General features: G+C 41.8%; 1 non-coding gene and 1 pseudogene across 1 annotated transcript; one reads left to right on the top strand and one right to left on the bottom strand.

Moving 5' to 3' along the window:
• The first annotated feature begins 6,685 nt into the window (after window positions 1-6,685).
• On the top strand, window positions 6,686-6,876 carry LOC140285729 (U2 spliceosomal RNA). Its single transcript, XR_011910705.1, has one exon. It is a non-coding gene; the product is annotated as a U2 spliceosomal RNA (small nuclear RNA).
• An 11,036-nt stretch (window positions 6,877-17,912) lies between these two features.
• LOC140285757 (U2 spliceosomal RNA) lies at window positions 17,913-18,089 on the bottom strand (annotated as a pseudogene).
• Window positions 18,090-19,141: the final 1,052 nt, after the last annotated feature.

Genomic DNA, 19,141 nt, shown 5'->3' with positions numbered 1-19,141 from the left:
TGCAGACTGAAGCTTGGAGAAGTTTGATCATTTGTCCTGACACTTGCATTTGGGGAGTCAGTTATTTTCTTGTGAGGAGATAAGAGGCTTTAATAATAATATCTTGCAAGAGAGAACAACACAGTACAGAATACAGAGTTGCTCTGACCACTGAAGCAAAAACACACAGTTATATTGCCCGCTCATCACGTCATCTGTTTTTGGGTATAATTGATTGTTCTTCTAACTTTCCTCCCCAACCATCAGTTGAGGTTACCCAGACACACTCGTAAATACCAGCCTAACCCTGTCCCCCCTAAAGTGCACCTATCTCATTATAACAAGCCCACCATTGTAAAGAGGAATTTAAGAAAACAGGGCAGGGTGGTACCTTGCAGCTCGGTCATTTGCAGGTTATACACAGTAACACTCAATACAATGCATATAAGAATTATTTTCCATTACATTCCTCCCTTTTGATTATAATAATACCATTATATTAATCAACCCAAAAGAAACAAGGAAAATAATAACTTTATCTGTAAAACATCAGCCTGCAGTTGCACACAACGTGAGTTTAAAATGCAGGCATCATAGTAATAAAGGGTCCAATGATAAACAATCAAAACATGAACAATTAAACATGATTATCTTCATCCCTCTCTAAGTCAGCGTCACTAGAGGAAAAATTTTGAAAGCAAGAAAGTTATTTGAGTCATTTGGTCTTTTTCACACTGTTGTTTAGATGGACTACATAAAATGATGTCATCCACATACTGCAAAAGAGCAGAGCCTGTGGTTGATTGAAGTTAATCCAGACTAGCTTTGAGGGCAGCATTGTAAATAGTGGGACTTTCACAGTACCCCTGGCATAACCGGGTAAAAGTCCAAGATCTCCCTTCAAACTAAAAAGCAAACCAAAATGGGCTATCAGGGTGCACTGGCGACAAGTCAACCACTGAGAAAAACTGTGCATCTGATGTAATTTGAGACAAAATAGTGTGTGGGTTGGGCACAGTAGGAGCATGTGGCTGAACTGCAGCATTCACCGCTTGGAGGTCCTGTACAAAACGCCATTCATCTGGCTGGCCAGCATCTTTAATCTTTTTAACAGGAAACAATGGAGTAAGCACAGGTGAATTTTCAAAAGGAACAATAACGCCTGTTTTCTGAAAAGATTGAAAAACAGGTTTAATCCCTTTAATTGCTTCAGGCTTAAAAGGGTATTGTTTTTTACATGGACAAAAGTCTGATTTAGGGGTGACAATTACTGGTTCACAGCCTTTTATCAACCCCACATCATATTTGCTCTTAGCCCAAAGATCATTGGGCACTTCAGCCAACATGGGTATCGAAGACAAATCTGTTTCAGATAAAAAACATGCTTCGAAATGTGATTCTGTGGTAGGAATTAAGTCCACAGTTCTTTGACAATGCATTGTACTCAAAAATGTTTTTTTGTATGCTGACAATCGTTCAGAAAACATCAAATTTGGATCAGCAGGTGAAACAGTCCACTCCATTTCTTTCTGACATGTAGCAACAAACTCTCCCACACCTTGTCACTGCCAGTGTGTACGTTTGGCCAAGGAAATGTGAGGGCGAGTACCACAAACATTAAAAAAATCGAAATGCTCTGGAGTGAGCGACACAGCCAATAAAGTAGGCGCACATATTTTTTCACTTCTTCTCATAGTCATTGTCAGGCCCCAAAGAAATGTGTGATGTGCAGTGCAAATCAGTAGGTTGCATGAAATCAGAATGGGGTGAAACTAACGCTTTTGCTTCTTCCACTAGTTGTTGTGAAAAAGGAGAGCTGGGAAGTTTCCACTCATAAGCATATGTAAGTGCCGATGAATCAAACTGCACTGCTGTGAAAACTTTGTCAGGCTGTAACATAACCTTAACACCCTCTGGTGTAGAAGTTAAAATAATGCCTAATTTACACATGAGATCACAGCCCATCAGGTTAATGGGACACAACTCTGATAACAAAAATGAGTGTTTGAAGGAGAGCTCATCGGGAGTGACAACACGCAATGGGCATTGTCATTTTCTCCTTCACAACCTGGCCTGATGCAGACATACAGTAAACGTGGTTTCCACTTAACTTTGGAGGACAATCAAACTCCCCTGACGTCACTACTGATGAACATAAGTTCCTATATTCTGAGAGAAATATCTTTGCTCTAGGACGGAAATAGCATGCAAAACTTTACTACGTGAATCACAGTCGGCAAGCGTTGCTTCACTACACAGAGCAGGAAAAATGTGTGAGTGTGTTTGTGCTATCACCCATTAGTGGAGGCTCCGCTGCCGCGTGACGTCCAGAACCTGCCTCCCACCCTCAGTCAGCCTTTTGCCCAATTTCATCACTTTTTAGCTGTGGACAGTCCTTCTTCCAGTGTCCAGTCTGGCCACAGTAAAAACAAATATTCGGATCATAGCTCTGGCGTGGCTCCTCTCCCACACGTCCACGTCTTCGACTTCGGCCTCGTCCTCTGTTTACACCAACTGCGTAATACATGGTCATGGTTGCCACATGCAGCTCCTTTTCACACTTGTCCCTTTTGGTTGTCTTACGCGTCTCAACTTGGTTCTGAGCATGGCGAGCATATCGGCGAACGTCAGCCAAACGAGGACCCTCACACCATCCCACGTAAATGTTCTTTACTTCAGTGGCGACATCTATATAATATTGTCTGGGTCCCGTTAAAACATGTATTTTTCCCATCTAATTCCTTGTTTGCTTTAAAACAAGTATTCCCCATTTTCTATCCCTTCAGTAGCCAACCAGTTTGTATGGAGTACACTGGAGCAACTTGACTGATCAGTAAAACACTGCTTTTGTTGTCACCGCAAGGCTTCCCCCGTCGGTTGTTTCACTGAGACACTACTGAGTAACTACAACTCAACACAGTTTATACACATAACATTCATATACATACTAACAAACAAACAAACAATAATTTATCGCAATTTTCTCATCTCTGTTTGAACGTACACCCAGGTAAATATTCCTGTAGTCTTCTCATACCGACTATGGACCCATTCATTGTTTAACTTCACTGTTTTGCAAATCCTAATTGGATATTACACATTGACATTGAACTTTACTGGATAAGCAGGTCTTCATTGCATTCAGCAGCCTATATGTGAGCATTTATGTGTAAGCTGTTCTTCTTTGCATTTATCAGCAGCAAGCAATTCTTCACTGCACATGCATATGTAAATAGTAAAACAATTCCAATGTGTTAGCGAAACCTTCTATATCACAGTGGTTTCTAAGGTCTATTTTAAGTTCTTTGCCATCAGTGAGATGACATTGTTTACAAAGTGTGTCAAATTATCACTGAAGATCTTTTCAGGAATTTCAAATCTAGAAATGAGTTATTTTACGCGTGATTTTGCTACTGAGAGTGCATCTGCTTGTGCACATGGAAATATTTCAGACCATTTGGTAAAAACCTCTGTTGTCACTGAGCAGAATCGTTTCCCTTAACATTAATTTAGTTCAATGAAATCTACAAAATAATGAAATAATGAAATCCAAACAAATATGTTGAAAAAGATACACTGGCTTAGGGAATTATCTTCGTTTTGGTCTTAGATTGCCCTGTGGAATGTATTTTGCACATATTTGACCTGCTAGACAAAACTTTATTCATTTATTTATTCTAAAAAAATGTTTTTAATAATTAGTAAAACCATATGCTGTAAAAACCTGGTTCATTATTGCTTCCATCCCTCCTGTTGAGACATGACATGGTCCGTGGCTCAATACTGCAGCATATTTAAACAAATTCTTTGGCAGTATGGTTTTCCTTCCGGTCATTCATACGAGTCTATTGTAGATGGCAATTGAATAACATCTAATAATGCTAAAATATTTGTAGTTTATACATTTAGCTGTGGATGTCAACATACCTGTTTTTCCAATGCTGTGTTAACACATGTACAGTTGAGAAGGCATACTGACTGTCAGTGTAAACGTTAACAACCTTTTTGTTATTTAATTTACAAGCTTCAGTTAAAGCTACCAATTCGACTGCTTGAACAGAGTAATTTTTTGGTAGTGGTTGTTTTAAGAAAACTTCAGTTTCTGTTACTACTGCAAATCCTGTAGCATTTGTGCCATCAGGGTTTTTTGCTTTGATCTGTTGAATAAATATAGTTATTTCTGCATTTTCATAATGTATATCAGTTAAGTCTGGCCTGGGTAAAACACTGATGGTTATTTCTGACATGCAATCATGAGGCTTTCCATCTGTGGGGTAGGTAGCAGTGTTGATGGATTAAGTGTAGCACATCTCTCGACAACAAGGTGTGGCTGTGAAAGAAGAACTGTTATGTAGGAGAGATGTCAGGTAAAGATATTTTGTTAAGTAACCATATCACAGCCACTGCATGAGGTACCTTAAGTGTTAATGGGTGAAATAACACCATTATTGTTGATGCCTGCACTGCCAATGGCTTCTGGCCATTGATTCAAAAGTACGATCTCGTCCCTTTTTCCCCTTTCAGTGGACACTGGCCCCTAATTACCGCAATTCAGCAGGGGGTCTTTCATTAGGAGTACTGGACTCCCCCGTGCACGGTTTCAGCTCCGACCCTGGACAGCGGAAAAAACGTTGAGATCTGGTTTGAGGACCCAATTGTTGAGAAAAGTCTCTCAATGAGACTCAGAGTTGCTGGAGTCAGTTAATGCAAAGGTTTAATCTTGCAGCAAGTTCAAGAATGTGTGTGTGTATGGGTGTATGTGTGCGAACGTGTGTGAGTTTGTGTGTGTGAGAGTTTAAAGAACCTGTAATCCACAGGCAGGCCTTAACTAGTATGGCACGGGTCCAGCCTGTCTCATCTTTTTTGGAAGGTCCAGCGCTCGGCCGTAACCCTTCTGTCTGTTTGGACTCTCACATACATTCGGTTAATCATAGAAAAACGAGAACAAAACTTTTTAGCCCCTTAAATTCATAAAACAGACATGGTGCAGTTATTTCCATTCTAGAAAATAAGAGTAATCACCACCATTCCTATAAATTCTGGATATTCTAACAATCTGAATCTTTTTTAAATGTTCGATGAAGCCCTTTGCTGTTCTGTTTAGAGACTCAGCTGATCATAAACCAAGTTTTGCTCTTGAACCAAGCTTCTAAACTCTTCACCTTTTTCATTTCTCAGTTAGTATTCACTTTAAAACTGATTAAAAGAAAAATTAAATGAATGCCTATCAACAAATGTGGGATCTAAACTCTAGTGCTTCCTCTAAAATAATTTCCTTTCTCAATTCAGAAATGTGTGTGTGTAAGTCACAACACCCGTGACACCAAAACGGCTTTCTTTTCTCTCTTTTCTCTACACTCTGCACTGTGAGCACACACAACAAATCAGAAAGGCTTTTTTCTCTCATTTCTACATTATGGACTGTGGGGACACAAAACCGCTCTCTCTTTTTTTTTTTTGATTGTGTGCCAGGGCGTTGTCTCACGTATTAGATTATGCTTAAGATACGAATGAGTTTATCAGTCACATCAGAATCCATATATACTGATCCTCCCGTAATAAAATGGTCGGATCTTATCAAACACACTTTGTTTCTTGTGACAAGTCAGCGAAACAGCGTATACACGTCAAGACACTGAATCAAGTTTGCCACAAGAACTCATAAGTTTGGCAGTATTGCTCTGCCGTCAGCAATCATACACCCATTTTATTTTCATGAGACATGTGCAGGCACCTGTTCATCTACTGTTCTATCACTATGAATTAGTTTATCTATTATCAATAAGGATACTTCTACAACTACTATCAAAGTATGTCCGGACTTCTTATGTTGTCAGTTGCTATATATGAATAAGTGGGTTGCTACTGAAAAGCATTAAGCATGTCACACAGCCCAAACATATAACATTTCAGGACACACCACACAGTTAACAACCACAGTGAAGCGTGTCAAAGCCCAAACATGTAACATTCAACAGGACACTTACATAACACATTCAAATCAAACAGTCAGACAACATACAAGAACCTATACCCCAGCCGGCATTGCTCCCTGCCTATTTTCCTACAACTCACTATGTGTGTGCACACCTTTATTCACAAACTCTTCAACTTATACTCTTTTACCGAAGCTGCTACAGCTCGATTGGCCAAATACCCTTAGATCCTATTTCGGTGAATTTGACATCTGCCTTGCATGTAACAGATTAGCGGTTTAGCAGTTTTAATTTAGTTTGAGTGAAGGAATTCATTTTATAGCAAAATCCGAAATCGTGAAGAACTCATGGAAGTAAGCTTATTCTCGGATTCCTGAATCTTTAGATTTGCTCTTTCTTTTACTGCAAAGTACAACGTTGAGCAGCACTAATGAGTTGTTTCTATTTTTGGCAGGCTTTACCTTTGCGGATGAAGCCCTTTCTGTCTGTGCAAAAGAAATCTTGTTACTGTGCAGAGTGACTTCTCTGAGTAGAGTCGCCTTACTTGTTGCGACTGTGCCAATGTTCGAAGCTGGAGTGCAAAGTTGTTGCTTGAATGGTGCTCGCTGGAGCGTGCGGTAGTGTAAAGTTATACCATTTAAAAGGGCTGAAGAGTGCTCAGTGCAGCGGGTGGGCCGAGGTGCAAAGTGACACTATGGCCATAAAAAGAACACCGCTACAAGTGCGCATTGTGCCAGGAAGGGCCCTCGGACGTGAACCAGTGGACAGTTATCGCTTCTCGGCCTTTTGGCTAAGATCAAGTGTAGTATCTGTTCTTATCAGTTTAATGTCTGATGTGTCCTCTATGCGAGGACTACATATTAAATGGATTTGTATCAATAGGAGTTGAAAAAGGAGCTTGCTCCGTTCACTCCAAGCATCGACCCGGTACTGTAGTGCCCCTGGGAACGGTGCGCTCTCCTCTGCTCTTGTGAAAAAGCAAACAGCGGTGCAGGATGGAGGTTTCAGGGAGCCCAAGATGAAACTTTCTTTTAGTCTGCTAAGAAAAGAGAGTGAATGCGAAGTAGACTTTAACACGGCTCTGGGAGCGAGCCGAGTGCGGGCTAACCAGGCGAATTGCTTGAAAGAAACGCGACACCGAATGAGCGGTCAGAACAAAGCCTCAATACGGTGTTCCTGTGGTGTTTTTATAAAATGCGGTGAAAAAAAAGGTGTGAATGCCCCATAGAAAACTAAAAGGTGGAGCGGAAGTGTTCGGCTGCAAGAAGGTGTGAATGTCCGACTATATTTGGTGAAAAGCAGGTGAAGCAAGGTCTGAATGCCCAACCTTACATCATCAAAAGCGAGATCAGAGGTTTTTGGCTGCAAGAAGGCCATAGTTTGCCAAAAGTGGGTAAGGTGCGAATGACCGACTAAATATCAACAAAAGTGGGGGCGGAGGTCTTCGGATGCAAGTGGGTGTGAATATCCCACCATAGAAGTATGGTGGAGAGGAAGCTGTGAATGGCCGACCATAGTTTGCAAAAAGCGGGTGAGAAAAGGTGCGAATGTCCAACCATACATGATCAAAACAGGGAGCGGAGGTGTTTGGCTGCGACAAGGTGTGAATGTCCACCCATAATTAATGAAAAGCGGGCAACAAGTAGGTTCGAATGCCATACCATACATCATCAAAAGCAGGAGTGGATGTGTTCGGCTACAAGAAGGTTTGAATGTCCGAGCATAGTTTGTAAAAAGCTGGTAAGAAAAGGTTCGAATGCCTGAACATACATCATCAAAAGCAGGACTGGATGTGTTCGGCTACAAGAAGGTTTGAATGTCCGACCATAGTTGGTAAAAAGTGGGTATGAAAAGGTTCGAATGCCCAAGTTCGGCTGAAAAAAACTGTTCGGCTGCAAAAAGGTGTGAATGTTTGACTAAAGTTTGTAAGACAAGGTTCGAATGCCTGACAATGTATGATCAAAAGCGGGAGCGGAGGTGTTCAGCTGCAAGAAGGTCTAAATGTCCATCATTAATTGCTAGAAAACATGAAAGAAAATTTTCGAAAATCAATCTGCACATGATCATAAGTGGGAGAGGAGGTGTTCAGCTGCAAGAAGGTGTGAATGTCCTACCATAATTGCTGAAAAATGTGTTAGAAACGGTAAGAATGCCGGACCATACATCATCAAAAGCTAGAGAGGTGGTGTTCGGCTGCAAGTAGGTGTGAATGTCTGACTAAAGTTCAAATATATTAACAAAAGCGGGAGGAGAGGTCTTCGGATGAGTGGTTGAGAATTTCCAACCATAATCTATAAAATGCGGTGAAAAAAAAGGTGTGATAGAAAACTAAAAGGTGGAGCGGAAGTGTTCGGCTGCAAGAAGGTGTGAATGTCCGTCTATAGTTGGTGAAAAGCAGGAAAAGCAAGGTCTGAATGCCCAATCTTACATCATCAAAAGCGAGATCAGAGGTGTTTGGCTGCAAGAAAACGGGTAAGGTGTGAATGACCGACTAAATATCAACAAAAGTGGGGGCAGAGGTCTTCGGATGCAAGTGGGTGTGATTATCCCACCATACAAGTATGGTGGAGAGGAAGCTGTGAATGTCCGACCATGGTTTGTAAAACGCGGGTAAGACAAGGTGCGAATGTCCGACAATGTATGATCAAAAGAGGGAGCGGAGGTGTTCGGCTGCAAGGTCTGAATTTCCAACCATAATTTGTAAACACCGTTGAAGAAAAGCCTCGAAAGCCCGACTATACACCATCAAAAGCGGGAGCAGAGGTGTTCAGCTGCAAGAAGGTCTGAATGTCCACCAATAATTACTGAAAAATGGGTAAGAAGAGGTGTGAATGCCCAACTATACATCATCAAAAGCAGAAGTGGATGTGTTCGGCCACAAGAAGGTTTGAATGTCCGAGCATAGTTTGTAAAAGGCGGGTAAGAAAAGGTTTGAATGCCCGAACATACACCATCAAAAGAGGGAGCGGAGGTGTTCCGCTGTAAGAAGGTGTGAATGTCCAACCATAGTTGGTAAAAAGCGGGTAAGAAAAGGTTAAAATACCCGACTCTACACAATCAATAGCGGGAGCGGAGTTGTTCGGCTAAAAGAAGGTGTGAAAGTCCGACCATGGTTTGTAAAAAGCGGGTAAGAAAAGGTTCGAATGCAAAAATATACACCATCAAAAGCGGAAGCCGAGGTGTTCGGCTGCAAGTAGGTCTGAATGTCCACCCATAATTAATGAAAAGCGGGCAACAAGTAGGTTCGAATGCCCAACCATACATCAACAAAAGCAGGAGTGGATGTGTTTGGCTACAAGAAGGTTTGAATGTCCAACCATAGTTTGTAAAAAGCGGGTAAGAAAAGGTGCGAATGCCCGAAAATACACCATCAAAAGAGGGAGCGGAGGTGTTCCGCTGTAAGATGGTGCGAATGTCCGACCATAGTTGGTAAAAAGCGGGTAAGAAAAGGTTCGAATGCCCGAATATATACCATCATAAGCGGAAGCGGAGGTGTTCGGCTGCAAGAAGGTGTGAACGTCCGACCAAAGTTTGTAAAAAGCAGTTAAGAAAAGGTTTGAATATCCAACCAAACATAATCAAAAGTGGGAGCAGAGCTGTTCGACTGCAAGTAGGTGTGAATTTCCACCCATAATTCCTGAAAAATGGGTAAGAAAAGGTGCGAATGCCCAACCATACATCATCAAAAGAAGAAGTGGATGTGTTCTGCTACAAGAAGGTTTGAATGTCCGACCATAGCTTGTAAAAAGTGGGTAAGAAAAAGTTCGAATGCTCGAACATACACCATCAAATTTGGGAGCGGAGGTGTTCCGCTGTAAGACGGTGTGAATGTCCGACCATAATTGGTAAAAAGCGGGTAAGAAAAGGTTAAAATACCCGACTGTACACAATCAATAGCGGGAGCGGAGTTGTTCGGCTAAAAGAAGGTGTGAAAGTCCGACCATGGTTTGTAAAACGCGGGTAAGACAAGATGCGAATGCCCGACAATGTATGATCAAAAGAGGGAGCGGAGGTGTTCGGCTGCAAGGTCTGAATTTCCAACCATAATTTGTAAACACCGTTGAAGAAAAGCCTCGAAAGCCCGACTATACACCATCAAAAGCGGGAGCAGAGGTGTTCAGCTGCAAGAAGGTCTGAATGTCCACCAATAATTACTGAGAAATGGGTAAGAAAAGGTGTGAATGCCCAACTATACATCATCACAAGCAGAAGTGGATGTGTTCGGCCACAAGAAGGTTTGAATGTCCGACCATAGTTTGTAAAAGGCGGGTAAGAAAAGGTTTGAATGCCCGAACATACACAATCAAAAGAGGGAGCGGAGGTGTTTCGCTGCAAGAAGGTGTGAATGTCCGAGCATAGTTTGTAAAAAGTGGGTAAGAAAAGGTTCGAATGCCAGAACATACACCATCAAAAGAGGGAGCGGAGTTTTTCCGCTGTAAGAAGGTGTGAATGTCCGACCATAGTTGGTAAAAAGCGGGTAAGAAAAGGTTAAAATACCCGACTCTACACAATCAATAGCGGGAGCGGAGTTGTTCGGCTAAAAGAAGGTGTGAAAGTCCGACCATGGTTTGTAAAAAGCGGGTAAGAAAAGGTTCGAATGCAAAAATACACACCATCAAAAGCGGAAGCCGAGGTGTTCGGCTGCAAGTAGGTGTGAATGTCCACCCATAATTAATGAAAAGCGGGCAACAAGTAGGTTCGAATGCCCAACCATACATCAACAAAAGCAGGAGTGGATGTGTTTGGCTACAAGAAGGTTTGAATGTCCGAGCATAGTTTGTAAAAAGCGGGTAAGAAAAGGTGCGAATGCCCGACAATGTATGATCAAAAGAGGGAGCGGAGGTGTTCCGCTGTAAGATGGTGCGAATGTCCGACCATAGTTGGTAAAAAGCGGGTAAGAAAAGGTTCGAATGCCCGAATATATACCATCATAAGCGGAAGCGGAGGTGTTTGGCTGCAAGAAGGTGTGAACGTCCGACCAAAGTTTGTAAAAAGCAGTTAAGAAAAGGTTCGAATATCCAACCAAACATAATCAAAAGTGGGAGCAGAGCTGTTCGACTGCAAGTAGGTGTGAATTTCCACCCATAATTCCTGAAAAATGGGTAAGAAAAGGTGCGAATGCCCAACCATACATCATCAAAAGAAGAAGTGGATGTGTTCTGCTACAAGAAGGTTTGAATGTCCGACCATAGCTTGTAAAAAGTGGGTAAGAAAAAGTTCGAATGCTCGAACATACACCATCAAATTTGGGAGCGGAGGTGTTCCGCTGTAAGACGGTGTGAATGTCCGACCATAATTGGTAAAAAGCGGGTAAGAAAAGGTTAAAATACCCGACTTTACACAATCAATAGCGGGAGCGGAGTTGTTCGGCTACAAGAAGGTGTGAAAGTCCGACAATGGTTTGTAAAACGCGGGTAAGACAAGGTGCGAATGCCCGACAATGTATGATCAAAAGAGGGAGCGGAGGTGTTCGGCTGCAAGGTCTGAATTTCCAACCATAATTTGTAAACACCGTTGAAGAAAAGCCTCGAAAGCCCGACTATACACCATCAAAAGCGGGAGCAGAGGTGTTCAGCTGCAAGAAGGTCTGAATGTCCACCAATAATTACTGAGAAATGGGTAAGAAAAGGTGTGAATGCCCAACTATACATCATCACAAGCAGAAGTGGATGTGTTCGGCCACAAGAAGGTTTGAATGTCCGACCATAGTTTGTAAAAGGCGGGTAAGAAAAGGTTTGAATGCCCGAACATACACAATCAAAAGAGGGAGCGGAGGTGTTCCGCCATAAGAAGGTGTGAATGTCCGACCGTAGTTGCTAAAAAGTGGGTAAGAAAAGGTTAAAATACCCGACTGTACACAATCAATAGCGGGAGCGAATGTGTTCGGCTACAAGAAGGTGTGAAAGTCCGACCATGTTTTGTAAATAGCGGGTAAGAAAAGGTGCGAATGCCCGACAATGTATGATCAAAAGAGGGAGCGGAGGTTTTCGGCTAAAAGAAGGTCTGAATGTCCAACCATAATTTGTAAAAACCGGGGAAGAAAAGGCTCGAAAGCCCGACTATACACCATCAAAAGCGGGAGCAGAGGGGTTCAGCTGCAAGAAGGTCTGAATGTCCATCAATAATTGCTAGAAAACATGAAAGAAAATTTTCGAATATCAAACCGCACATGATCATAAGTGGGAGCGGAGGTGTTTAGCTGCAAGAAGGTGTGAATGTCCACCCATAATTCCTCAAAAATGGGTAAAAAAAAAGGTGCGAATGCCCTACCATACATCATCAAAAGCAGGACTGGATGTGTTCGGCTACAAGGTTTGAATGTCCGAGCATAGTTTGTTAAAAGCGGGTAAGAAAAGGTTCGAATGCCCGAACATACACCATCAAAAGAGGGAGCGGAGGTGTTCAGCCATAAGAAGGTGTGAATGTCCGACCGTAGTTGGTAAAAAGCGGGTAAGAAAAGGTTAAAATGGCCGTCTGTACACAATCAATAGCGGGAAGGGATGTGTTCGGCTACAAGAAGGTGTGAAAGTCCGACCATGTTTTGTAAAAAGCGGTTAAGAAAAGGTGTGAATGCCCGACAATGTATGATCAAAAGAGGGAGCGGAGGTTTTCGGCTGCAAGAAGGCCTGAATGTCCAACCATAATTTGTAAAAACCGGGGAAGAAAAGGCTCGGAAGCCCGACTATACACCATCAAAAGCGGGAGCAGAGGTGTTCAGCTGCAAGAAGGTCTCAATGTCCATCAATAATTGCTAAAAAACATGAAAGAAAATTTTCGAATATCAAACCGCACATGATCATATGCGGGAGAGGAGGTGTTCAGCTGCAAGAAGGTGTGAATGTCCACCCATAATTCCTGAAAAATGGGTAAAAAAAGGTGCGAATGCCCAACCATACATCATCAAAAGCAGGTGTGAATATCAGATCATAATTTGCAAAAACCTGATGAGAAATGGTGAGAATGCCCGACTATACACCATCAAATGCGGGAGCGGAGGTGTTCGGCTGTGAGTAGGTGTGAATGTCCGACCATACTTGCTGAAAAATATGACAAAGCAGTTTTCACTTGGTTTGAGTGAAGGATTTCATTTTATATAGAAATCCGAAATTGTGTAGAACTCGTGGAAATAAGTTTATTCTCGGATTCCTAAAGGTTTAGTGTTGTTCTTTGGTATACTGCAAAGTAATACTTTTTATTTTGTTGAAACCGATTCAGACATGGATAAATATCAAGGAAAAAGCAGTTTTAACTTGGTTTGAGTGAAGGAATTCATTTTATATCAAAATCCGAAATTGTGTAGAACTCGTGGAAATAAGTTTATTCTCGGATTCCTAAAGGTTTAGTGTTGTTCTTTGGTATACTGGAAAGTAATACTTTCTATTTTGTTGAAACCGATTAAGTTAAAACTGCTTTGTCCTTCATATTTATCCATGTCATAATAGCTTTAAACAAAAAAGAACGTTGTACTTTGCAGGATAGGAAAGAACAACACTAAACCTTTAGGAATCCGAGAATAATCTTCTTTTCACGAGTTCTACACAATTTCGGATTTTGATATAAAATGAATGCCTTCACTCAAACCAAGTTAAAACTGCTTTGTCCTTCATATTTATTCATGTCTAAATAGCTTTAAACAAAAAAGAACGTTGTACTTTGCAGGATAGGAAAGAACAACTCTAAACCTTTTCAGGAATCCGAGAATAAGCGTCGATTGACGAGTTCTACACAATTTCGGATTTTGATATAAAATGAATTCGTTCACTCAAACCAAGTTAAAACTGCTTTTGTCCTTCATATTTATCCATGTCTGAATAGGTTTCAACAAAAAAGAAAGAATTACTTTGCAGTATACCAAAGAACAACACTAAACCTTTAGAAATCCGAAAATAAGCTTCTTATCACCAGTTCTACACAATTTCGGATTTTGATATAAAATGAATTCCTTCACTCAAACCAAGTTAAAACTGCTTTGTCCTTAATATTTATCCATATCTGAATAGGTTTCAACAAAAAAGAAAGTATTACTTTGCAGTATACCAACGAACAACACTAAACCTTTAGGAATCCGAGAATAAGCTTCTTTTCACCAGTTCTACACAATTTTGGATTTTGATATAAAATGAATTCCTTCACTCAAACCAAGTGAAAACTGCTTTGTCATATTTTTCAGCAAGTATGGTCGGACATTCACACCTACTCACAGCCGAACACCTCCGCTCCCGCATTTGATGGTGTATAGTCGGGCATTCTCACCATTTCTCATCAGGTTTTTGCAAATTATGATCTGACATTCACACCTGCTTTTGATGTTGTATGGTTGGGCATTCGCACCTTTTTTTTACCCATTTTTCAGGAATTATGGGTGGACATTCACACCATCTTGCAGCTGAACACCTCCTCTCCCGCATATGATCATGTGCAGTTTGATATTCGAAAATTTTCTTTCATGTTTTCTAGCAATTATTGATGGACATTGAGACCTTCTTGCAGCTGAACACCTCCGCTCCCGCTTTTGATGATGTATAGTCGGGCTTTCGAGCCTTTTCTTCCCCGGTTTTTACAAATTATGGTTGGACATTCAGACCTTCTTGCAGCCGAAAACCTCCGCTCCCTCTTTTGATCATACATTGTCGGGCATTCGCACCTTTTCTTAACCACTTTTTACAAAACATGGTTGGACTTTCACACTTTCTTGTAGCCGAACACATCCCTTCCCGCTATTGATTGTGTACAGTCGGGTATTTTAACCTTTTCTTACCCGCTTTTTACCAACTACGGTCGGACATTCACACCTTCTTATGGCGGAACACCTCCGCTCCCTCTTTTGATGGTGTAGGTTCGGGCATTCGAACCTTTTCTTACCCGCTTTTTACAAACTATGCTCGGACATTCAAACCTTCTTGTAGCCGAACACATCCAGTCCTGCTTTTGATGATGTATGGTTGGGCATTCGCACCTTTTTTTTTACCCATTTTTGAGGAATTATGGGTGGACATTCACACCTTCTTGCAGCTGAACACCTCCTCTCCCACTTATGATCATGTGCGGTTGGATATTCGAACATTTTTTTTCATGTTTTCTAGCAATTATTGATGGACATTCAGACCTTCTTGCAGCTGAACACCTCCGCTCCCGCTTTTGATGGTGTATAGTCGGGCTTCCGAGCCTTTTCTTCCCCGGTTTTTACAAATTATGGTTGGACATTTAGACCTTCTTGCAGCCGAAAACCTCCGTTCCCTCTTTTGATCATACATTGTCCGGCATTCGCAACTTTTCTTACCCGCTTTTTACAAACCATGGTCGGACTTTCACACCTTTTAGTAGCCAAACAACTCCGCTCCCGCTATTGATTGTGTACAGTCGGGTATTTTAACCTTTTCTTACCCGCTTTTTACCAATTATGGTGGGACATTCACACCTTCTTACAGCGGAACACCTCCGCTCCCTGCTTTGATCATTTATGGTCTGGCAATACTACCTTTTCTTACCCGTTTTTGAGTTATTATGGCTGGACATTCACAGCTTCTTGCAGCCGAACACCTCTTCTCCCGCTTTTGATGATGAATGGTCCGGCATTCTTACCTTTTCTAACACATTTCTCAGCAATTATTGTTGGTCATTCACACCTTTCTCATCCGTTTTTTTACAAATTATGATCTGACATTCACACCTACTTGCAGCCGAACACCTCGGCTTCCGCTTTTGATGGTGTATATTTTGGCATTCGAACCTTTTCTTACCCGCTTTTTACAAACCATGGTCGGACTTTCATACCTTCTTTTAGCCGAACAACTCCGCTCCCGCTATTGATTGTGTAGAGTTGGGTATTTTAGCCTTTTCTTACCCGCTTTTTACCAACTATGGTCGGACATTCACACCTTCTTACAGCGGAACACCTCCGCTCCCTCTTTTGATGGTGTATGTTCTGGCATTCGAACCTTTTCTTACCCACTTTTTACAAACTATGCTCAGACATTCACACCTTCTTGCAGTGAAACACCTCCGCTCCCTCTTTTGATGGTGTATGTTCGGGCATTCGCACCTTTACTTACCCGCTTTTTACAAACTATGGTCGTACATTCAAACCTTGTAGCCGAAAACCTCCACTCCCTCTTTTGATCATACTTTGTCGGGCATTCGCACCTTTTCTTACCCGCTTTTTACAAACTATGCTCGGACATTCAAACCTTCTTGTATCCAAACACATCCACTCCTGCTTTTGTTGATGTATGGTTGGGCATTCGAACCTACTTGTTGCCCGCTTTTCATTAATTATGGGTGGACATTCACACCTTGTCACAGCCAAACACCTCCGCTCCCTCTTTTGATCATGTATGGTTGGACATTCGCACCTTTTCTCACCCGCTTTTTGCAAACTATGGTCGGCCATTCACAGCTTCCTCTCCACCATACTTGTATGGTGGGATATTCACACCCACTTGCATCCGAAGATCTCCGCCCCCACTTTTGTTGATATTTAGTCGGTCATTCACACCTTACCCGTTTTCTTGCCGCCAAACACCTCTGATCTCGCTTTTGATGATGTAAGATTGGGCATTCAGACCTTGCTTTTCCTGCTTTTCACCAACTATAGATGGACATTCACACCTTCTTGCAGCCGAACACTTCCGCTCCACCTTTTAGGTTTCTATCACACCTTTTTTTTCACCGCATTTTATAGATTATGGTTGGAAATTCTCAACCACTCATCCGAAGACCTCTCCTCCCGCTTTTGTTAATATATTTGAACTTTAGTCAGACATTCACACCTACTTGTAGCCGAACACCACCTCTCTAGCTTTTGATGAGGTATGGTCCGGGATTCTTACCGTTTCTAACACATTTTTCAGCAATTATGGTAGGATATTCACACCTTCTTGCAGCTGAACACCTCCTCTCCCACTTATGATCATGTGCGGATTGATTTTCGAAAATTTTCTTTCATGTTTTCTAGCAATTAATTATGGACATTTAGACCTTCTTGCAGCTGAACACCTCCGCTCCCGCTTTTGATCATACATTGTCAGGCATTCGCACCTTGTCTTACCCGCTTTTTACAAACTTTAGTCGAACATTCACACCTTTTTGCAGCCGAACACAGTTTTTTGCAGCCGAATTTGGGCATTCGCACCTTTTCATACCCACTTTTTACCAACTATGGTCGGACATTCACACCGTCTTACAGCGGAACACCTCCGCTCCCTCTTTTGATGGTGTATGTTCGGGCATTCGAACCTTTTCTTACCCGCTTTTTACAAACTATGCTCGGACATTCAAACCTTCTTGTAGCCGAACACATCCACTCCTGCTTTTGATGATGTATGGTATGGCATTCGAACCTACTTGTTGCCCGCTTTTCATTAATTATGGGTGGACATTCACACCTTGTCGCAGCCAAACACCCTGTTTCGATCATGTATGGTTGGACATTCGCACCTTTTCTCACCCGCTTTTTGCAAACTATGGTCGGCCATTCACAGCTTCCTCTCCACCATACTTGTATGGTGGGATATTCACACCCACTTGCATCCGAAGACCTCCGCCCCCACTTTTGTTGATATTTAGTCGGTCATTCGCACCTTACCCGCTTTTGGCAAACTATGGCCTTCTTGCAGCCAAAAACCTCTGATCTCGCTTTTGATGATGTAAGGTTGGGCATTCAGACCTTGCTTCACCTGCTTTTCACCAAATATAGTCGGACATTCACACCTTCTTGCAGCCGAACACTTCCTTCCGCTCCACCTTTTAGTTTTCTATGGGGCATTCACACCTTTATTTTCACCGCATTTTATAAAAACACCACAGGAACACCGTATTGAGGCTTTGTTCTGACCGCTCATTCGGTGTCGCGTTTCTTTCAAGCATTTCTCCTGGTTAGCCCGCACTCGGCTCGCTCCCAGAGCCGTGTTAAAGTCTACTTCGCATTCACTCTCTTTTCTCAGCAGACTAAAAGAAACTTCCATCCTGCACCGCTGTTAGCTTTTTCACAAGAGCAGAGGAGAGCGCACCGTTCCCAGCGGCACTGCAGTACCGGGTCGATGCTTGGAGTGAACGGAGCAAGCTCCTTTTTCAACTCCTATTGATAAAAATCCATTTAATATGTAGTCCTTGCATAGACATATCACATATTAAACTGATAAGTACAGATGGATTATGTGCAATTAGTAAAGAGAGTAGAGGACGATCTCTCTCGTTGGAAGTCCTTACCTATATCACTTATGGGGAGAGTTACAACCATTAAAATGATGATACTACCAAAAGTTAACTATTTGTTCTCAATGATCCCCATAAAACCATCTGCTACTTGGTTTAAGTCACTAGATTCATGCATCTCCAAATTTCTGTGGAAAAACAAACCACCACGTATTAGTTTAAAAACCCTACAGAAGACCAAGGACAGTGGTGGATTAGATTTACCTCATTTTCAGCACTATTCCTTAGCCAATAGGTTACAATATATATCAAAATGGTTTAAACCTTGTTGTTGTCACAGTTCCCAGAGACGTTGTAATCGTTGAGGATTCTATATTCACCCCCTCATTAGAGGCACGTGTTGCAGATTGATGACACTGAATCTTCTTCTCTGTTCATTGCTGGCATCATTCCCAGCATCGTAAGTGTTCGTGGCATTGTTAGCCTCTTCTTCTGGATCTTGATATCGAGCATCCTTTTGTATTTCTGGTTTGTAAGTCCTCTCTCTTCGTTCACCGGAGTCTTCGTCTCTTTGTCCTTGAGTTTGGTGATTTTTTCTTCTTTTGATGCCTTGACACAGTGTGACAGGTGATACCACATGGGAGATCCTTTAACTTGGACTGCTGTCCCTGTGCTGCGAAATGGCTGTGCTGCTCAAATGGTCTCTCCTTCATCATATACACAGTTATTTATACATCACCTTCCACCATGAAGCGTTGTCCCTTTTTGTTTCTCTCTTTGTTCTTAAAATGCTGTTATAAATGTCTAAACCAATCCATTAAACTAGATCATTTTGGCAGTAAAGCGATCTACAATGTGCTTGGTCGCAAAGCTGCTCATCTGTGGTAAACAGCTCTTCAGAAAGGCATTCTTCAATTGAGTTCACTCATTTTATGTAATAATTTTGTGATTTCCTACAAAACTACACTTCTTCTCCCATCTGTCTGAGTATTTAATATTGTCTGGGTCCCGTTAAAACATGTATTTTTCCCATCTAATTCCTTGTTTGCTTTAAAACAAGTATTCCCCATTTT

The sequence above is a fragment of the Leuresthes tenuis genome, unplaced genomic scaffold (genome assembly GCF_036924035.1).
Source record: "Leuresthes tenuis unplaced genomic scaffold, fLeuTen1.0.hap1 SCAF_56, whole genome shotgun sequence".
Taxonomy (NCBI): Eukaryota; Metazoa; Chordata; class Actinopteri; order Atheriniformes; family Atherinopsidae; genus Leuresthes; species Leuresthes tenuis.
The sequence above is the reverse complement of the archived record's forward strand: the minus strand, read 5'-3'. Positions and strand labels throughout refer to the sequence as shown.